Source organism: Lethenteron reissneri, chromosome 18 (genome assembly GCF_015708825.2).
Source record: "Lethenteron reissneri isolate LAM-NWPU_2019-01 chromosome 18, ASM1570882v1, whole genome shotgun sequence".
Taxonomy (NCBI): Eukaryota; Metazoa; Chordata; class Hyperoartia; order Petromyzontiformes; family Petromyzontidae; genus Lethenteron; species Lethenteron reissneri.
The window spans coordinates 12,966,147-12,985,297 of NC_083796.1; the positions used below are offsets into that span (position 1 = coordinate 12,966,147).

The 19,151-nt window shown below is 42.7% G+C and overlaps 1 protein-coding gene across 1 annotated transcript in view; it reads left to right on the forward strand.

Annotated features, from left to right (window-relative positions):
* Window positions 1-19,151, forward strand: part of LOC133343880 (transcription factor 12-like) — a 175,356-nt gene that overhangs the window by 107,136 nt on the left and 49,069 nt on the right.

Sequence of the window (19,151 nt, forward strand, 5' to 3'; positions counted from 1 at the left end):
TTTCCATGTAACAAATAATCATTGATTCACCAAATTGTTCGAGGAATGATTGTCTGGTTCAGCCTGTTAATTTGAAGCAAAAGATTTACGTCCACCTCATGTTCACAACAGCAAAAAAGTTAACGGCGAAAGGTTTCTGATCCATGACAGCGCACACTTGGAGGTTGCGCGCGCTTGTTAGTACCCCACGAGTAATCCAACGAGAGTGCCTGGTGTTCCGCAACGGTGTTCCGCCTTGGTGAAGCCGTCGTGCGTGCTGTGCGCGCGTGCAGCAAGCGCACGTTGTTGACACGACGAGTGAAGTTTCCACTTTCACAGCCAGATTGCAGAGGGTGCCTTGAGCGCAGCGTTCCCAAAATCGAGAGCGTGTCATCAGTTTTAAGCACGTGTTGGGACACTTGCGTGCAGTGTCTCTTTGCCCTGAAGATTCTGCTGGAAGGCAGGCCTTGATATGCTTTGGCTGTCGGCCGCGTGGCAGCGTCGTGCCCTATGGCTGCGTTTGCCAAATCTGCTCCGATGTGTTTTTTGGTTGTCCCGTCAACGTATTCATTAGATTAGCAAAAATTACACTTTACTTTTATTCTGCTCATATTTACCTTAGGCCTGACTTTGACAGCCCCCATAAATTGGAACAAAGGCAACAGCAAAAAGTGTGCAAAGAAAAATGAAGAGATTCTTGGAATTACACTGAGATCCAAAAAGGGGGGAACGCACAGATCAAGGAACAAACACAAATTCGACTTCATTCTGTACTCGTAAGAGAAGTCGGTAGGACACACCGCTTGAAGGGGATGGTGGCTGATGGACGAGACTGGTGATGGAATGACGGCCAAAGCAGACAACGCCCCCGAGATTACGATTGCCATGGAGATGGGGCGATGAGATCATATTGCGCAGGAGGAGGGGGAGATGCATTGTGGCATCGTGGGGCCATGTGGGATGGGGTAGGAAGGAAGGCCGCCGTATATCAGTGAATAGAACGTGGGCGATGATGATCATGAGTATTTTACTGCAGTATAGGTAATTACAGAAATAAACAACAAAGGTCCATTATCATTGCGTTAACATATTTTACATTTAACAATAATGCAAAAAGTAATACTTTTTTTAATTGGTATCTATAATTGCGAAAAATACAAATAAACTTGCAGATATGTTTCATCTTTATAATAAGTACCGCATCGGTGAGCCATACCCATTCACTTGTGAAACTGTGAGTAATTTAAAGGACACAGTTTGTATATTTTGCACTTTTACAATCCTAGGTTACGTTGTTTGTGGTCATTTAGCTAACCGGGTGGTGTTGGCGCGCGTGCGCCTGTAATCCAGCGCTGTGGAGACAGCGAGGGCTGATGGATCACATAAATGTTGTGAAACTCCCTTCCCGTGGGCGTCGAGGTGCTCATACCCTAGTTTGCCAGGAGGAGACAGTACAGCGAGTGGACTAATCGCCATCTGTTACCATCTGTATGGGGATATATTTGGTGCCCCCTCGCACGCAAGGGGTTTCTTCAGGTGCTCCGGTATCCTCCCACTTGTACAGTAAACGCTCACTGATTGTCGGAAAACATCGTAAAATAAAAACCCAATGTGGGACCCTCCTTAAAATAGAGCCCCAACAACTGTGTGTGGCTTCCTGGATAAATAGGTAAATTATCATTATTAACGGTATGCTTCCTCGGTCCGCAGAATTGCGCGCATGCAGAGTGGGGTAAGAACAGCGCTTGCGTAATTTCATTTCCCAGGATAGTGCGTGGCCCCAAACGCCTTGGGGGGAGGCTAGACTTTCCACTGAGTTCACTGTTTTGACAATGTATTAGACTGACACGGAGGGCCTGGGCCCATAGCAGCTGTCGCCAAGTCAGCCGTGGAGGGGTTTAACTCTTCGCTGTCTGACTCTTCAACCCGGCCTTACCGATCGGAGTGCCTTTCACCCCGATGATTTACTTCACCATTAAACAGAACCTTATGGCACAATCACTGAAAATAAAACGATTCTATTCTCTTCAGTTCCTGCTTAATTTAGTTTGCTGTTTTACAAAGCCTTTTAAAGAACTGAATACATATCGCAGGAATTAACTATTTACGATGGACTATGATGTCGCAGTGTTTTTAGCTGCATATTGTTTGCGATGCTGTGGGAAACTACGAGTTGTAAATTTAAATTCAGGTATTTGGCTTCTGAGTTTACAGACAATTTCAAAAAAGCATGTTGAAAAAATGTGCCGTATGCGGAAAGTTGATCAAAAGAGAAAAGATCTTTGTTGCGACTTTATTTCCGACCACAGTTTAATTAACTTACAAGGGAGAATAATAGCTGCAAATTAATTACTTCTAAAGCCTTCTAGAGCGACTGCGACTTATCTATAATTATGGTTGTTACAAATTGCTGAGAAATAAGGAAATTAAAAACTTTGGGGAATTAACTAATGTCGTTCACCAGATAAAATATCATTATTACACACTGAAGATTTATTTTTGTTATCGTGAGACCAATTTATCTGCAATTCTTTGGATGTTTAACATCTGTGTATGCAAGGGTACAAACACACCGGTTATGTCCTTGCTTTATTGTTCATATCGGCACATCAGACACGGCTGAAATAAGTGGTACCAATAAAAAATGTTCACCTCGGCATTGGGTGGCAGGAGACAGTTGCCGTTTTCTTTTATCTGCACAATTTCTCACGAAATATTTAGATGAAAATGTCGGTCAGTGGGTGACTTAATTTTTCCGAGATTTTGCGAGCATTGTAATTGTGTGGCTCGGGATAATTGTCACCGCCGTTTTGATTATAATTTGGAGATAATTTATTTTCCGTGTGGCCGAAGCCGAGCCTGGTGATCACCGCTTGTGATAAGCACATTTGTTTCATGCTCACGGAGACGGGAACACACACATAGGGGTACATTGTGAGTGCGCGTTGAGAGCCTTCATGCGTTCCACATGACTGCATCCTCACAGTCGCCACTTCTTATGTGGGCATCTAGATTATAAGGCCCGCTGAGTGATAGCAGCGCAGATATATTGTAATCAGCCGGGTGAAATGTAGGTTATACGTGTCGAAATGTAATCTCTAAAACTGCGCATATGTAATCCTCTTGTTTCAATTGTTGGATGCAGTACCAAAGCATAAAGACTTAATTTGTTCGACATTTATTGCTAGTACCGTACATTAGATTGTTTGAGCACGACATTGTCCAGTTATATAACCCCCTTGGGTTCGTTTCGTCCAAGGTGTCTTCTATCCTGGACAGGGAAAGACAAATGTGCAGGTGCCAATATGCGAGGTACAAAGAATATGAGATCATCTTTTGAGAATCGGCGAATAGGTCCCGTGACGTTTTTTTTGTCGGTAATACAAGACTGGCGACTTGAATAGCGGGATGCGTTTATTGCGTGTAATCCTATCTGATAATGTAGAGTTGCAAAGTGTTTAAAATGTCCTGTCGAGACACTTTTCCCGGGCCTCCTGAGACATTCTCCATCTCTGACCCCGCCGATGATGTCAGCAGTAAACAAAGCTTGAAATAAACAGCGAAGGGGACAGATGGTGAAGTCATTAGCCCTGCGTCACACTATTTTTCCCTGCCACTAGCTCTTTAATCAAATTAAAGGCAGAAAAAAAAGTCAATTAAGCGGATTTGTATGCGCTGCTCGTTCCTCACACCGCCGTCTCCAATGCATCCCAACGCTGCGGGGCTAGCGGGACCCTAACACTCGCGTCGCCAGGTGGGATCCGCAGCAGGGGAGGAGGGGTAATGTCAGCGGCGTTTGTCTGGTTGCCGTTCGAGTTGTGGTGGGTGGCCCAAGACGCGCACGGGGCCGGGTTCGCGAGTAAAACCTGATAAACTGCCTCTTTCCAGCTGCCCCTGCTGGTGCAGTGTCTTTTTTTTTTGACGAGGCCCGGACACAGGAACACGCGTTGAAGGGGAGGAGTGTTAGATCAGCCGTGATGGAGGAAGATGTGTGGAGGGTGGGGGGGAGGCGGAGCGGGATGGGGGGGGCGTGTGCCAGTGTTTAACTCTCAACACACCCCCCCCCCCCCTCTTTTAGCACAGAGTGGCACAGTCCAAAGCTTGCGTAGGCTCCATATGGAGGAGTATGGCCATGTGGAAAGTCGCAGTACTGAAGGAATTAGCTCTGGCTGGGACGACGGCTCGCCGTGTCGTGGTTGAAGGGACTCGCTAAAAAAGTTTACCGTTAGATTCGCGCAGGGACAGCCTCGCAGCCATGTACTGTGCGTACCCCGTGCCAGGAATGGGCAGCAGCTCCTTAATGTACTACTACAATGGCAAAACGGTGAGTACCAAAGTTGATTTTTGTTTAAGTATTCAACCTTTTTTTTGTTTGGGGGTTGGATGTATCCCGCGACTTTAACTCGGCCGGCACTGCAGTTTATATTGGGGGGGTGAGCAGTGTGTGGTCACGGCTGGTTAATGGGGCTCAGGGTCATTTCGCGGCAGCTGAAGGCTGTGTGACCCCCCCCCCCCCTTTTCTCAGTTGTGATGCCAGGATTCTGGCTGAATGAGAGCCCCCTATCACCCATTGCACTCCACTGTACACGCCTCCGCAGCTGTTGCTGTGCTGGAATCTTCTCCTGTCTTAAAACTTCATCGTCAAATTTCACACTGGTTTTGGTTTTTTACAAATCGTGATTGATTGATTAGTTTGTGAATATTTTTTTCGTACAGTTTCAGACAGACATTGCACAGTTTCATATTTTTCCCACGTGAATTTGGTACGCAAGACTAGTAAAAAGTTTGTTTTTTCTCAAACGATGGGTTTCTGGCCTACTTATATTGAAAACAAAAAGTTTCTTACACATTTTTATAATTGTTTTTGTCTTAAGTTTCTTAATAAAAGAGAACCCGAGCACTAAAATGATTACAACTTTAGCTGCGTGATGCTGAACAGCGATGTTGAATGGTGCACAGTAAAAACGAAGTCTCGTACGCATACGTTGCTGAATGTATGACATTGCAAACATTTTTAGTGTCCTACTTAAAGCGTTTAAGTGTGTGTATAGTTTCCACTAAAATGTTGTGGTGTTTACGAAGTTAAGGTGCCAGTGCGTGCTTTGGTGTATTGATATAACTGTCATGTATTTAAATAAATAACGTGGGTAATTGTAAAATATCTTACATTTTCATGAAAAAATATAAAACTGTGCGAATATGTATATTATTATTGGCAGGTAATAATGGTCAACACAAGAGTAAGTTAGGATCTATTTTCACTTTTGTGGTAACGCTTTTAATGAACGCACCTTTAATTTGCAAATGGACAAGGAGCAGGGGGGGGGCTGTCTTTTACCTGCAAATGCTCAAATGAATGAAACCTGCTGTGGGATGGGAAAAGCTTCGAGTATTTTTTGCGCTGTTGAGTCTACTCCTCGGCGTGCGTGCGTTTCGTCTGGCCGCGTGTGAAAGCTCTATGTTTGTGATCTCCAGCAGACGGAAGTGAAATCGCAAAACCACATGGCCCACGTTTATTTGCCTTGGCAAAGGCGGGTATGCCCAGGAAAAGATGAAAGCAAGGCAGGTTTCATTCACTTGTAAGGAAGGGGGATAGCGAGCGGAATGGATTCTTTGAGCATTGAATGCCGATGGCGGGTTGAAGCAGTTCTCGATTTAAGCGAGTTTTGGGGGCTCTTGATTTGCTTCCTGTTTAGAAGCTGCTTTGGGGGGTTGTGGGGGAGGGAGGGGCTTTAACGGCTTGCTTTACTGAAGCTCCATCTGTTTCTAATCAAAAGAGCATTCCGATCGCTGCAGGGAACCTAAAAAGTGCCCTTCTGTCCCCGCTCCCATTCACAATCCCACCAGCCCAAATCACCACTGTCCATATTGATTTTATAAAGCTTTCATAGAAGTCTAATCAGCGGCTTAATCACCAGTAACTTTATCTATGCTTTTCCGATTATGGGTAGGATGTTGGTTATTAAATTATTTACGTTGCTAATTTATTTATTTTCGTGGTAGGGGGTTCCCTTTTTTAAATGTCATGCTTTCCTAATTTTTGACGAGATTTTTACATTAGATTATATGATTGTCTAATGTACAACTTGTTACGATTTGATTCGGGCACACTTAAAACATTACATCAATGAGTTGCAGACTTCCCACATTTGAGTCGCAAGTCGAATTAAAAAATATATTAATATGTCCGAAGCCGTGAAATTATTGCAGGCTCTTTTTTAACGTTCCCATGAACAAAGAAGACATACACTCCAATAATTATTGTGTGGCCATATTATTGGATAAAGCTGATGAGAAAAAAATCTACTTTTTAGTTTTTTTTTATCACAAAAGCAACCTTTTGCAGTGATATTTTGAAGCTCCTCAATGCCGCAGTGATCTAAGAAACTAGTTGCATTACAGATATTTGCTTATCAACGTGATAATTTAGCCATTGGGTCAACATAACATACTTTTTTAATGTCTGCATAATTTCATAAATATGCGCCCGTAATAAAAGGGCAAAAGTGTGCACGAAAAAGCAACATTACTTATTGATCTAATTTAAACTATTTTTTATTTCCCCAGCTAAGGCCCACTGAGATATTAGCCCTTTTTCAGAAGTGACCAAGACACAAATGGTAGCCACAAGTTGATAGCTCTAAATGTAAAACTTATCTCTTTAGAACAGCTTTTTGTCTTCATTTTGTTGTCCTTCTCCCACACCTCCGATGAGCATGTTTGGCTACATAGGGTGCAAAAGAAGTTCAACATAGATACATACAATGAAGTGGCTTATGTGAAAAATTATAGCAGCCAATTACTCTTAATCTATTACCAAGAGCTTGTACTCGATGAACCTTTGGTTTTCATTATATAAAAATAAAACATGTTTTATGCTGTATTGAGCGTGTTATTTTTCTTTGTTCATGGTAGAAGATAATGTTAATTCTGGATAATTTTGATTGTTAGATTGGAAAATAGTTGTGCACAGTTAAGTAATAGGTTAATTTTAACATTCATATTTTTTTCCACTGCTCATCGAGTAAATGTTATATTAAATAAAGGTACCTATTTTGAGTATACATTTTCAAAATATATGTATATTTTGATGGTAAAACCTGTTGCACGTGCGAATCGAGCTGCGCTTTTTTATTGTGTGTGATAAGTTGTCAGTTTGATATGAGGATAAGTCAGCTTATTAGACTCAAACATTATTCGTGGAAAAATACTGGTGTTGTGGTGAACTCATCGTTTTTCACGTTGCAGTATGTTCCTGATTTTTATAGAATCGTTCAACAGTACATTATTTCGGAAATGTTATTCACTGCATCCAACATTTACAATTATTTGAGAGGACATACATTTATACGCATCTGGATTTCCCAACTATTTTTTGTTGATTGCAAAAAAAAAAACTGTTAACAATTGATTGAGTCTTTGAAAATTGTGGTAATTTTCCATGCCCATGAAATATACAGTCTTTAAGAGGCAGTAAACGTATGGCAAATAATATCTGTGTGTTTGAATAATTTATGAACACGGGTTTACTAGATCAATCGATCTGAGAACACGATATTGTGATCCTGCTAGAAGTTCGGCCAATACATACCCCAATGGGATTGTGTCTTAAAGTTTCTTATCGCAGCGTTTTCATCGGCTTGTGAATAACCTCCTCCATGTGCATGCGGACAGATGCAAGTACAATCATCTAGATCCCCGTACGCCTACTCGGACCCAGACGGACACAGGCAAAACTGACGTGTGGGGCGTGAGCCAGCGTGCACGCGCGCTTGTCCCAAAAATGCATGCGTGCACTAATAAACAAATACTTTGCACGGGCCAGTGCGCAAGACGCTCAGCCTCGTGGGCAATAAAAACCTTCTTGCGGACGCGTGTGTACGTACAGACGGAATGCTGCACTTGAAGCGTGTGTGCACCTGTGCACGTGTGCGCAAGGTCGTATGTTTACGAGTTAACTGGACTACCGTTGCACAAACAAAACGGGCGGTATCGCTGCACGCGTCCAGCCAAACGGATGACCCTCGGCCTCCATCCATCTTTTATGTGCTGCTCCCGGTGCACAGTGGCACGCTCAATCGGCCACTTCGGGCCCCCCACCCCCTGCATGGCAAGCATTAAACAAAACAAAATAATCAACGCTGGACACCACCGGAGCTGTGTTGTGGCATCCCTGTTGAGGCTTTAGCCTGCCTGCTGGTGATTTCAACGGGCGTGTTAGGGAAGTAGGTTATAGAATACACCTGTGTGTAGGATCCCACGACGCTTTACACGATGTCATTCAAAGGTGCAATGCACGTTACATTCATTATTTTCACTCAGAACATGGGTAGCCGTTAAATATAACATTTTCTAAGTTGTTTATGGTGTAATGTCCTGAGAAAATGAAATAAAAGTCCAGTATTTTGGTTAGCATTTTTTTTCCATAGCAGATGTTTAAGATCTTCTTTGAGTTTTAATTTTTAACATGTAATTTTTTTGTGTACAGTGTTAAAACTAGTTTGTCGTGGTATGTGAATTGTTCCAGAAGTTGAAGTGTAATACAGCGCAAGTGTAGCATTGGTGGTTTCTGCAGGCGGTAGCGTGCGCATCCCTGCGGCCGCTGCAGCTAGCGATGAGCCAGAACGATCCGCAGGAGGGCCTTCTCTGCTTTGCTGCCTGCCGCTTGCCGCATTGACATGAACCGGCAATGTCCAAATAATGTCCCAGCCATTACCTTTGCAAAATAATATATAACCATTGTTCATGAATATCCAATAGGCACCAAACTTTGGTTTTGGTAGTAATTTACTAATTCTGTAATTCACAGCAACCATTTGTAATTGAACTGTTTTGTAATGCAAACCCTTCAGTTGCTTGGAGAAAATTAAATAAAACGTTAAATTTAGCGCAGCGTTAACGGCTAATGTTCCCTTACGGGCGCACTTGAGGTACGCTTTAAACGTAGAGAAGATTTGGTTGCCAAGATTGTGACATACAGCGGAACGCATTTGATATTGCGGTTATGCTAATGAGGCCTTTAATGTGAACCTATGTGCTGCGGCTGCCTCGAGGCCCCAATATTGATAACAGATGTCCATCAGAGGCCACTAGAGCAGGCCAATAGGCACGTAGCCCACAAGCTCACATCATAAATCATTCCTTTTAGCATAAAAAACACAGGTTTAAAAAATGTTTCAAAGTTCCTCAATGTGGCAGTATCGTGGAATGAAGGCGTCAGCGGTTGAGACATGAATGCATTTTTGTGGCTTTGTGTGTTTTAAATCGATAGTACAGTATATTAGTACTGTTTGTACAGTATGGAATATACGCCTGTATACGGAATGGAGATTGTTATTAATACACTATCCCAGCATGGCCATAATTTGTGAGGGGTGAGTATGGATGATGTTTGCGTTAAGTTGAAAATAATAATTTAGGGTCCCTTTTAAATGCATTGCTGAATGAATGCACCCACACACAGTGTCAGTCATGGGAGTTAGTTGACCTTACTTCACTATGCGGGTTGGTAAAGGGCCCTGTTCAGATATCGCTCGTCACTGGTGTTAGCCGTGGCCGCGAATCAAATTGAGTTTGTGGGATGTATGTGTTTATGTTGAACGGCTTTCGCACCATGCACAGCCAACCTTGCCGAATCATAGCAGTGCGGATTCATAGAGTAGTGCGTTTAGCCACTGCACCACCGCTCCAACCATTACGTCTGCGATCATTTAATGTACAGTATTATGTTATTCTTGTGTCCGTTACAATTAATGTTTTCCAAGTGCTTTATATTTTCGTGGTATTTTATGAAAATAACCATCATGTCGCTGTGCATTTTAGAATGCGCTGTTTCCTTTCGTTTCCAGGTCAAAGCACTGCTTGAATTGGATCTTTTTCAGATTTGTAGAGGTGGAGGGTGTATTTTAAGTAAAACAGTCCCACTCACAATCGCTTTTTTGTTTGCAGTACACAGTGAAATGAAATCAGTCTAGCACCTATAGACCTGCTGATAAACGTTTGGCCAACCTTAGTTTTTAGCAGAGGACTGTTTGCCCAGGTGTGCAGTTCATAAAGTTAATGCAGTAATACCCACTCATTAAAGTATTTTGTTAAGTCGCAGGTAAAATAAAATTAGCATTGACTTTAAGGTGATATTTTTACTGATGTTTAATGGTAAAAATAATTGTGTTCAGTGCATTTTTCCGCTGATTTTCAAGTGCATTATCTGGAAATCGTTGAATGTTGTAATCCAAATCTACTGTATACATCCCTGAAAATACCACCTCGGAGCTTTATTAAACATTAATACCGTTTTGTATTTGATAGAATGAATAACTTATAAAGGTGCATAAATAACAGCGATACAGGATGTAATGTGGTGGAATCCTTATACAAAGGTACAGTTTATATCACTGGATGTCAGTTTTCTCTGACACTTTGTACATGGAGTATTTGCCTAAGAGGGCTCTCAAGGTGCCATAACTATCCTGTCGCGTAATAAGGTTATTAAACTCAATGGACTGCGTGCTTTGTCACGTCTGCAGTTCTTCAGGTTGATAACTACAATCCCCACCACATTTAGTGCCAATAAGAAATAATTAGAAATGAGGGAAATTGAGTGGTGCTGCAGCAAGCGGTTAACCTTGGTACACATGAAAGCGTTATTGGCTACGTTGTACCACTTCAATCGTGGATCCCACGAATTAAAGTTTGTCGCAGAGCATGTGTTTTAGTTGCCGGCATTTGTTTTCGATCATTTGCAGCTTCGCCCTTTTGTCTTGCGGGAGTAACGGCGTGCACTGGTGAGTGTTTCTGGCTGTGCGAAAGAGGATTGTTTTACTCGTGGACTCGAGCACAGCAGTGCTGTTATGGAGCAAAAAAAAAAATGCACCCTGTTCTGTTCCCTCTCTCAATGACATTTAAACTTCTATAGAATAGTGTACCTCCTTCATAAACCTGCAGTGGCCAGTGTGCTCAAGTATGGTTTCACAACCTCCACGCCCCCAAAGGCAGTCTTTGCTAAATTGGTGTACTTAAAACAAATCATGGAGAGCATGTCAATAGAGTTATGAAATACATTTCATGAATATGTAAAAATGCATGAGATGTACTGACTAGTCGTAATTATACGCAACTAATGATTCTTAAAATATGTTGAGGATGTGGTGGTAAATAGTTTTAACAGCGTTTATTTTAATATATATACTTTTGAATTCATATACAGTTTCTCTAGTTACATTCTCAGGGTTTTAAAATGTAAAATATACATTACAATGGTCTGGCTTTCATTATTTTGTTCTGAAAACCTGACCCCTCATGGTATTTGCATACAGCGGTGAGGGTCGGTATTGATTATACTGGGGTCAAATGGGATTTTTCACTTCCACTGAGAGGCCTGCCTTCGCCAGATTAATTAGCTTGCCTTTTTGTTTAAAAATTGTCACGGTGTCGCATCTTCTCCCCAACCCTCATTTATCAACAACGCTAGCTGGGCATGTTGGAGCCATGAACGGTGTTTGTGCTCTCCGCTGTTGTGTTGAGTGTTACCTGCTGACCTCACAGCTGGCCTGGGCAGTGTCATGCCAACAGACAGCGCAGGGGTCACAGGAGTTACAAAGAACCCTGGTTGGCTGGTCACCGCCCCTGTGCGCTGGGCAGCAAGGGAAGGTCCCCGCCAAGAGAGAGATGTTTGCCGATGGCGACACCTTCGGGCAATCGGGATGTGGCCATCTTTTAGTGTTTTCTGGCAGCCCAGTGGCAAGTTGAAGGCAGCGTGTGATGTATCTCGGCGCCTCTGAGGCTGTAGGATAAAGCCTTTGTTATGGAAACAGGTGTTTTAATTTGGAATTGGCGGATAAAATGCTGGTGCGTGTGGATTTGGAAAGGAAAGGGAATTCATAGAAGTAATTGTGATTTAGTTATTTTTACAGCACCATATTACCATATACATTTTCCCAAAAAATAGAGTGAAAGAACTTCCGGTGTTGGCATCGCGGAAAGGCGGAAAAATGTATCATCATTATTGCGTTAAACATTTTGTACAAAGCGCCCTATCTTTGTCTAATGCAATTTATCGCGAATGCGTGCCAAGGGAAGCATGCCAGCAAAAACAAGATGGCAGCTTTGCCAAGATGGCAGGCCCTCAGGCTGTGTAAAAAAAATATTAATAAAATGCGTGTGTTCCAGTGAACTCTGCGCTATTGAATGGGAGAGAATTTGGAACAAATGTTAAGTTTTGGGCCTTTTTCTTTCAAACTTTGCCAACTTTTTTTTTATATAGCGTCAGGCCCACCTACACAGGGGTACAGGGATATCAGTACAGTATGCACTGTGTGGTACTTATGCATCGAGTTCCCTTTCTTCTCTCACATGAAAGCCGCTCCCATCACTTGCGATTATGGATGATGTGAGTCAGGCAAGGAAATAGATCCAAGCTGTTTGCCCAATAGTGCTTCAAGGGCATGCATATCTCTAGCTGGTTTCGGATCACAGCGCTCGTTTTAAAGCGACGGATTCGGTCTGCTACGAAGCAGTTTCAGTGCTGCGTTTCACATTGCTTCCTGTGTTTTATCCCTAGATTTCATTTCACTGCAAAATAAACAGTCCTTACAGGAGTAAAATCAGCAGGGCGAACTCACAAAGTAATGCATGTTTTGGGAGCATGTAGGTCAGTCTGCACTTGCTTTCGTCTTCTGCTGGCATCTGGGGCTCATTATAGTGGTTTCCTAAAGATCAGGTGCTTCTTATTTAAAATTAACTCGGGGATAAGTCTTTGCAGATTTCCATTGTCACGAAAAGTCCTTTGTTGCTATTACTGTAGTGGCTGGTTTCTGAATTTTTATGTTTTTATGGTCTCTTTTGATCTGCAGCGGGCCTCTTTTATGGTTTCATTTTAAAATTTTCTAAAGCACCCCTTACTTTATGATGCATATTTAAGTTATATTCTATTTCCACAGATCTTTTTCTTTCCGAATTATCGTGGATATAAAGCCCTATGTTGATTTTGAATTGGGAAGTAGCATTTGGATATTTTTGTAGGCTTTGGCAGTATCAACAATTCAGCTCGCGAAAACAAAAGTTTATTATTGTTAGGCCGGTTTTTGTCATTTGCAAAGTATAGTTTGTATAATTACTGGGCTAGCAAAGTTACCTAAAAACATGTGTTGCTCAAGTAATAATGTGCGCAATGTATAGTCTAGGCATCAACTGAGCTGCCATGCCTTGCAAGGATTGCATTCAGCGCCATATGATTTTGGATTTGCACAGTTTTCGTCTTGTACATTTTGATTTTGCAACTCGGGGAGAAAAAAGCATTTGAAACGCTGCAAATTAATTCTGGGGTAAAATGGTCTCAATATGTGATATGCAGCATGCAAGTACAGTAACATCCCACAAGACACCATGGACGGATGGTTCCATCCGGTTGGGTGTGCTTTCACCCAACGAGTACTTTCACGTGCCCCCAAGTATATTACAGGGCAGGAACATGATTTAAATATTTTCACACTGATACCAAAATATTACCACCTATCACATTTACACAGCTTGTTCATTTAGTAAACGATTAAACTTACGACATTTTAAAATGATTACTTTTCCCCATTACAAGACCTATTGTGAAATGATATTCAAAGTAAAGTAATATATTTTACAGGAAGTAAACTAAAGCAAACCAGATGTACTATTTTGATGTGTGTATGCATGTGCACAAACCTCATGTCAACCTCATTCCTTACACAATTACATGTTTTAACATGGTGTAACATGCACATAATATAATGTATACCACATAAGAAATAGCAAAAGGCAGATAAAAGTAAGACTTTATCAAATACCAAAATGCATGAATGAAATGGACAATTTTCCGAATTAATTTTTAACCACAATAAATGCCCAGCTCTGTTGATTGAGGGTGGAGCAGTGGCGCAGTCGGGCAGGACTTGGCAGAGCTTTTGTTCTTGCCATCTGCTTTTAATAAACCTCTGACTGTGCACAGGGTTGTGTTGAGGCAGAGGGGATGGGTAGTGGTGGTGTGGTGGTGGTGGAGGGGGGGGAGACGTACAATGTGAAATGAGCACACAGTACTGGCTGCCCAGCTCTCGTGTACTGCCCTAACCCCGTAATCACGGTCTGCTGCTTTGACCCGAATGGTTCTGTGTTGCGCAATATCTCAAAACTATGACATGCTGGCGGCTTCAATGAAAGTCTTATTGAACCAATTTGCCCAGCACTGGTCTTCGAGGCCATGACCGACTAAACAACAGCAGGTCTGCAATGTACTTCAGTGTTGCTAAATACAGTTGAGAACATCATGGGACCTCCTTTGCCAGTACCAAAATATGACAATAGGTTTTCCCCTTTTTTTTCTGGCAACAAACAGGTGTTAAGATCGTCTCATAAACGGTCTCACACCGTTTAGGCTCAAAAGAAAAGCTGTCTCTGGTGTGGACCAATCCGTTTGAAAGACAATGCATATATTAGAGTGTTTTTGTGGTCAAATTGCAAACAAAGTATCGTGGTTAATGCAGACATGATTCCTTGTAAAAGGTTTCAATTTTGTGTTTTAACATCTTAACACCTGTTTTGTTGCGAGAGAAAAGGGGGAAACCTATTCTCACAGTTGAGAACATTCCTGAATTCCCTACCCCTATGTCTTTTCGGCGGTATATATGGGTCCGCCACAGTTAGTCTATCAAGCGATTGCATGTGGTTGAATAAATTGTGACTAAGCTCACCTCTTCCACGATGTTTGGCCAGCATTCCATAGTAAGCAAAACTAAACAAACTATTTTTTATTTTACCCGTTAAGGCCCGCTGAGCGTTATAGCTCTTTCACAGAAGCCACCCGGCCACAAATGATAGCTTAATGAAGTAGCTTATCACATGGAAATGTACAGCAGCCAAATACTGTAAAAACGCACGTTTATTCTAAATGTGGAGGGAAAAACCGGAGGACCCAGAGTAAAATCCACGCGACCACGAGGAGAGAGACATGCAAACTCCAAATATAAAGGCGTCAGGGTCGCGATCGAATCCACGACCTTCTGTCGACCGTCTTGACACCCACTCGAGCAGCTGCCTTGAGCTCCCTCTCATGGAAGCCCGTCTTTCTGCCAGAAGTTGCGTGAGCAACCTATCTGCAGGACTACCCTTTTGCTTTTTTGTTGTTAGTCTACCATCAGTTGTGGAAATGTTTGCTTTTTGTCACTAATAGATATTCCCATTTTGTTTATAGTTAGTACCTTGCTACACTACATACACACTCTGCTGGGCTCACAAGGTAATGCTTAGTTTTCTCGTCATGCCATGTGGCATACACATCCATCATCTGAGTTGGTGTTGACATTTATTTTGGCGATTCTTTAATTCTCATCTATACTAATTTCATCAAAAAAACTGTGCACTGTAGCACAGCTGTCAATAAACGTACTCAAACAGTTAATTGTTTACGGAAATACCCTAATAAGCACTTGCAGTCAATTGGCGTAAAAAATGCGTATTTACTGTGCATGTTGTAATTTTAAATGTGAGCACATCAACATGTGAAGGAGTGTGGTGTAGTGGCTTTGCACTATGGAATTCAGTATGAAATGAGTCATTTTAGCAGGCTTGTTCGTCTCTTGAATTTGAACAGACTTTTGTCTGGTGCTTATTTTGGACATCACTATGCCAGCGAATCAATACAATTATTATGTTATTGTATCGTTGGTGTATAGTGGGGGGGAGCGATCATGGTACAGTAGTTAATGCACAGCTGTCTGGATCTATGTGGCCTGACTTTGGCTCCAGGCCACGTTTAATATCAATGGTAAGTGATAACTGAACCGGTTCCTGCTCCCCCCCTCCCATCCTCACCAATCTGCACTGACCAGTGTGGTGAGGTATGGTCAAACAACCCCCATGAGCGATGATGCAGCATTGGGAGGCCTTCGTCTAAAAGTGGATTCTTCTTCTTTGGTATGGCCAGTGTAGATGCAGAGCAACAACTACAATGGCATAAGTGGGTTGATGAAGTGCTTTGCATTCTAATATATTGCAACCAATATGTGTGTATGGGTGTTTTTGTTGTCAAACTCCTAACTGTACACAACAGTAGAATACGATGCTTTGATGGTATTTGTATTATAAGTGCTTTTGATATCCCAACAACAAAGTTCATATGCTGGTAAATTGGTTTATCTGCTGTAAGTGGCACGTGGCCAACTTTGCATTTGTAAAGTTTTCATTACAAAGTCATCTCTGAGCCTTTTCTCTGCAGAATTTGCAGATCCGAACGCTTGCAGTGTTAAAAACAAAAAAGATGTCTATACGTGTGTGGGTGGAGTTTTGACGCATTGCTTAGTGCATTGATTAGAGCATTGCTTCGTGTATTGCTTAGTGCATTGGTGAGTGCTTTGGTGAGTGCATTGGTTAGAGCATTACTTAGTGCATTGGTGAGAGCATTGCTTAGTGCAATGGTTCATCCGTTGGTTAGTGCATTGGATAGTGCTCTGTGCTATGAACCTTTCCTGGACATGGCTCACATTGGTGCCAAGTGAATTATGAAGAGGCCATGGGCAGCACCCCTTTAGCACCTGGCAGAGGACCAGTGTGGTGAAGTATGATCAAGCAATCTCCCATGGCTGACACGGTCTGAGGAAGCCTTCATCCATCAATGGATTAACAGTCCTTTGTCATGTCATTGCTTCGTGCGTTAGTGCATTGTCAAAAGGGCTGTGAATTATTGTCATCAACTTTGTATATCTGACAAATTGTTCAATTATGAATTGTACAACGCAAAGTTGGTTTATTATTAAGGATGTAAATTATGTTAATATCAGTTATTATAATACTAACGTAGTAACATTATTCTCGATCTCCTTCGGTGCCACATCAGCCCATTTTCAAGGTTGCTGAAACTTGTTTTTGGTTTTGCTATCAGGAGTGCGGTGTGTACCTGCATTCGTTGCAAAGAGACATTGCGCTGCCTAATGTGCACGGCAGTGCTGGGTGGGTTTTTTTCATGTTTGTTTTAACACAATGGCAGTTGAACCCCATATTCATGGTAGTAAACACTTGGAGACAGTTGCTATGGTTATATTTGCAATGAAACTGCTATAAAGAATACCATTTTCAAGTGCTTATTTTATATACGTGTGCGCACATGTACACACTCCATCGTATGCTCTCTGTTCTCAAGCATGGCAATCGTGGCTTACCAACCAAACCCGTTCTTTCCTTTTCTATTCGTGTAACCTTGTTTGTGAATCGTGGGACTTAACAATTTTACCGACTGATTTTTTTAAATCTCATTCGATCTATTGTGTTTGTTTTGTACGATGTCAACCACTTAGAATGTTCTAGCTTGGCAATTATTACATGTAAAACACCGAATTGGATTTGTCGAAACATTGCAAATTTGTGACAATTGGATTTAATATTGTTCTACAAAAATCGAACCCTGCTGTTGCTGATAAATTATAAAAAAAGGCATGCTGATAAACCTGAATAACCAAATGGTGTGTTTATTTAATTGTCCTTAACAACTGAATAAGATGTATGGGTAACAGAAATATAGGGTGGCGGTCTTGGACAGCGTGCTCGGCCATTGGTCCCAACCGTTGTGGAAGTGAGGGGAGACCCCTCAGGCAACATCCCCCCCCCCCCCACTTGCATGGACCCCGACCACTGCGCATGCCCCCTCTGCAATACCACGCGCCCTCTGCAATTACCACGCCCCCTCTGCAAACAGCCTCCTCATAACAGAATGCAATTTGGCTTTGCCGTCAGTTGACATCAGTAGGTTGGTCAAGTTATGGGTGCGGCCGGTGTGTGGCTAATGCGAAGAAGACAACTCCATGTTCTCCTTTTGGCGTCCTCTGGTCGAACACTGTTTGAGACTGGGCTCTAAAGAAAGCTGTCTCTAGTATGGACCAATCAGTTTCAAAGACAATGCATATACTACCAGAGCATGTTTTTTATTTGCATGTTCACCACAAGTATATGTGGGTAATGCAGACATGATTTCTTACAAAAGGTTTCATTTTGGTGTTTTCACATCTTCACACCTGTTTTATTGCCAGGAAGGGTAAAACTATTCTTACAACTCCCATTTCCTTTGTGGATCACAGACCTCTTTGCACTTTTGCATATTCCCCATGGACCCCCTTTTACAACTTGGTGAACCCTCTAAATGATGTCTTGGGGGATCTGCGGCCCTCAGGTTGAGAACCCCCCCCCCCCTCCCAGCCCTTTCTCCGGGCTGCCAGTGGGCCCTGCACTTGTGCATCTTTAAGGGTTAATGAGCTCGGGAGGACACACGCGGTGGACAAGCGCGCTCGGCGGTCGCCACGACTGGCGCGCTCATCCGCCGACGCTCACGCGGCTCTGGGATCGAGCGCCCGCCCGCCCCGCTGACAGTGATGGATTACCGCTCGAGTACGACATATGTCGCCGAGCGTTTGTCCGAACGTAGGATTACGTTTATTACCGATGCCTCGTCAGCACCAGCCGCTGCCGGGGGAAGTGTAGCGTGGCGTGAGTGAGTGAGTGAGGCTCGCTCCGCGACTTCCCCGCGCTTCTCGCTGGCGTGTGTAAATCTGCACGCTCTGCACATTCGTGCGGGCGCTCGCTTTCTGCCGTGGGAGGCTGAAGTCTTATTGCATCCCCACTTATGCATCTTTTACAAAATGTTTATTTTGTCTGTCCTTGCATTGTAATGCCGTGTATGCCATGAATATGGTCTGTTTGCTTGTTTTCAAGTGATGTGTTTGTCTTGGAATGTTTCTGCTTGCTTGGTTCGTTGCTGGCATCGCTAATTTGCAGAGTTGATGGTATTATGTATGCACTGTGGTCGTTCAGCGTTTAATGTTACATTCGCTGGACCACGTACATGTCATATTCAGGTAATATTGTTATGAGGTTTATATAGAAGTACTATAATGATAGTACACATGGAAAGGGGAAGTTGTCGCACAGCGATTGAGATTTCAGTGGAAATGTATTTATTACCGATGTCGCCTTCCCGTCTCGCCTCACCAACCCGCCCAGTGTGGTGACGTATTCTTTAACAGCCCTCGTGACTTACATGGCATCACGAGGCCTTCCTCCGGTGCTAAATTGACATAGGCTTAAAATGACTATCTTACACATGACAAACCAAGATTTGAGTAGGCTATACAGCATTTGACAGTTTTTTTTATTATTGGCAA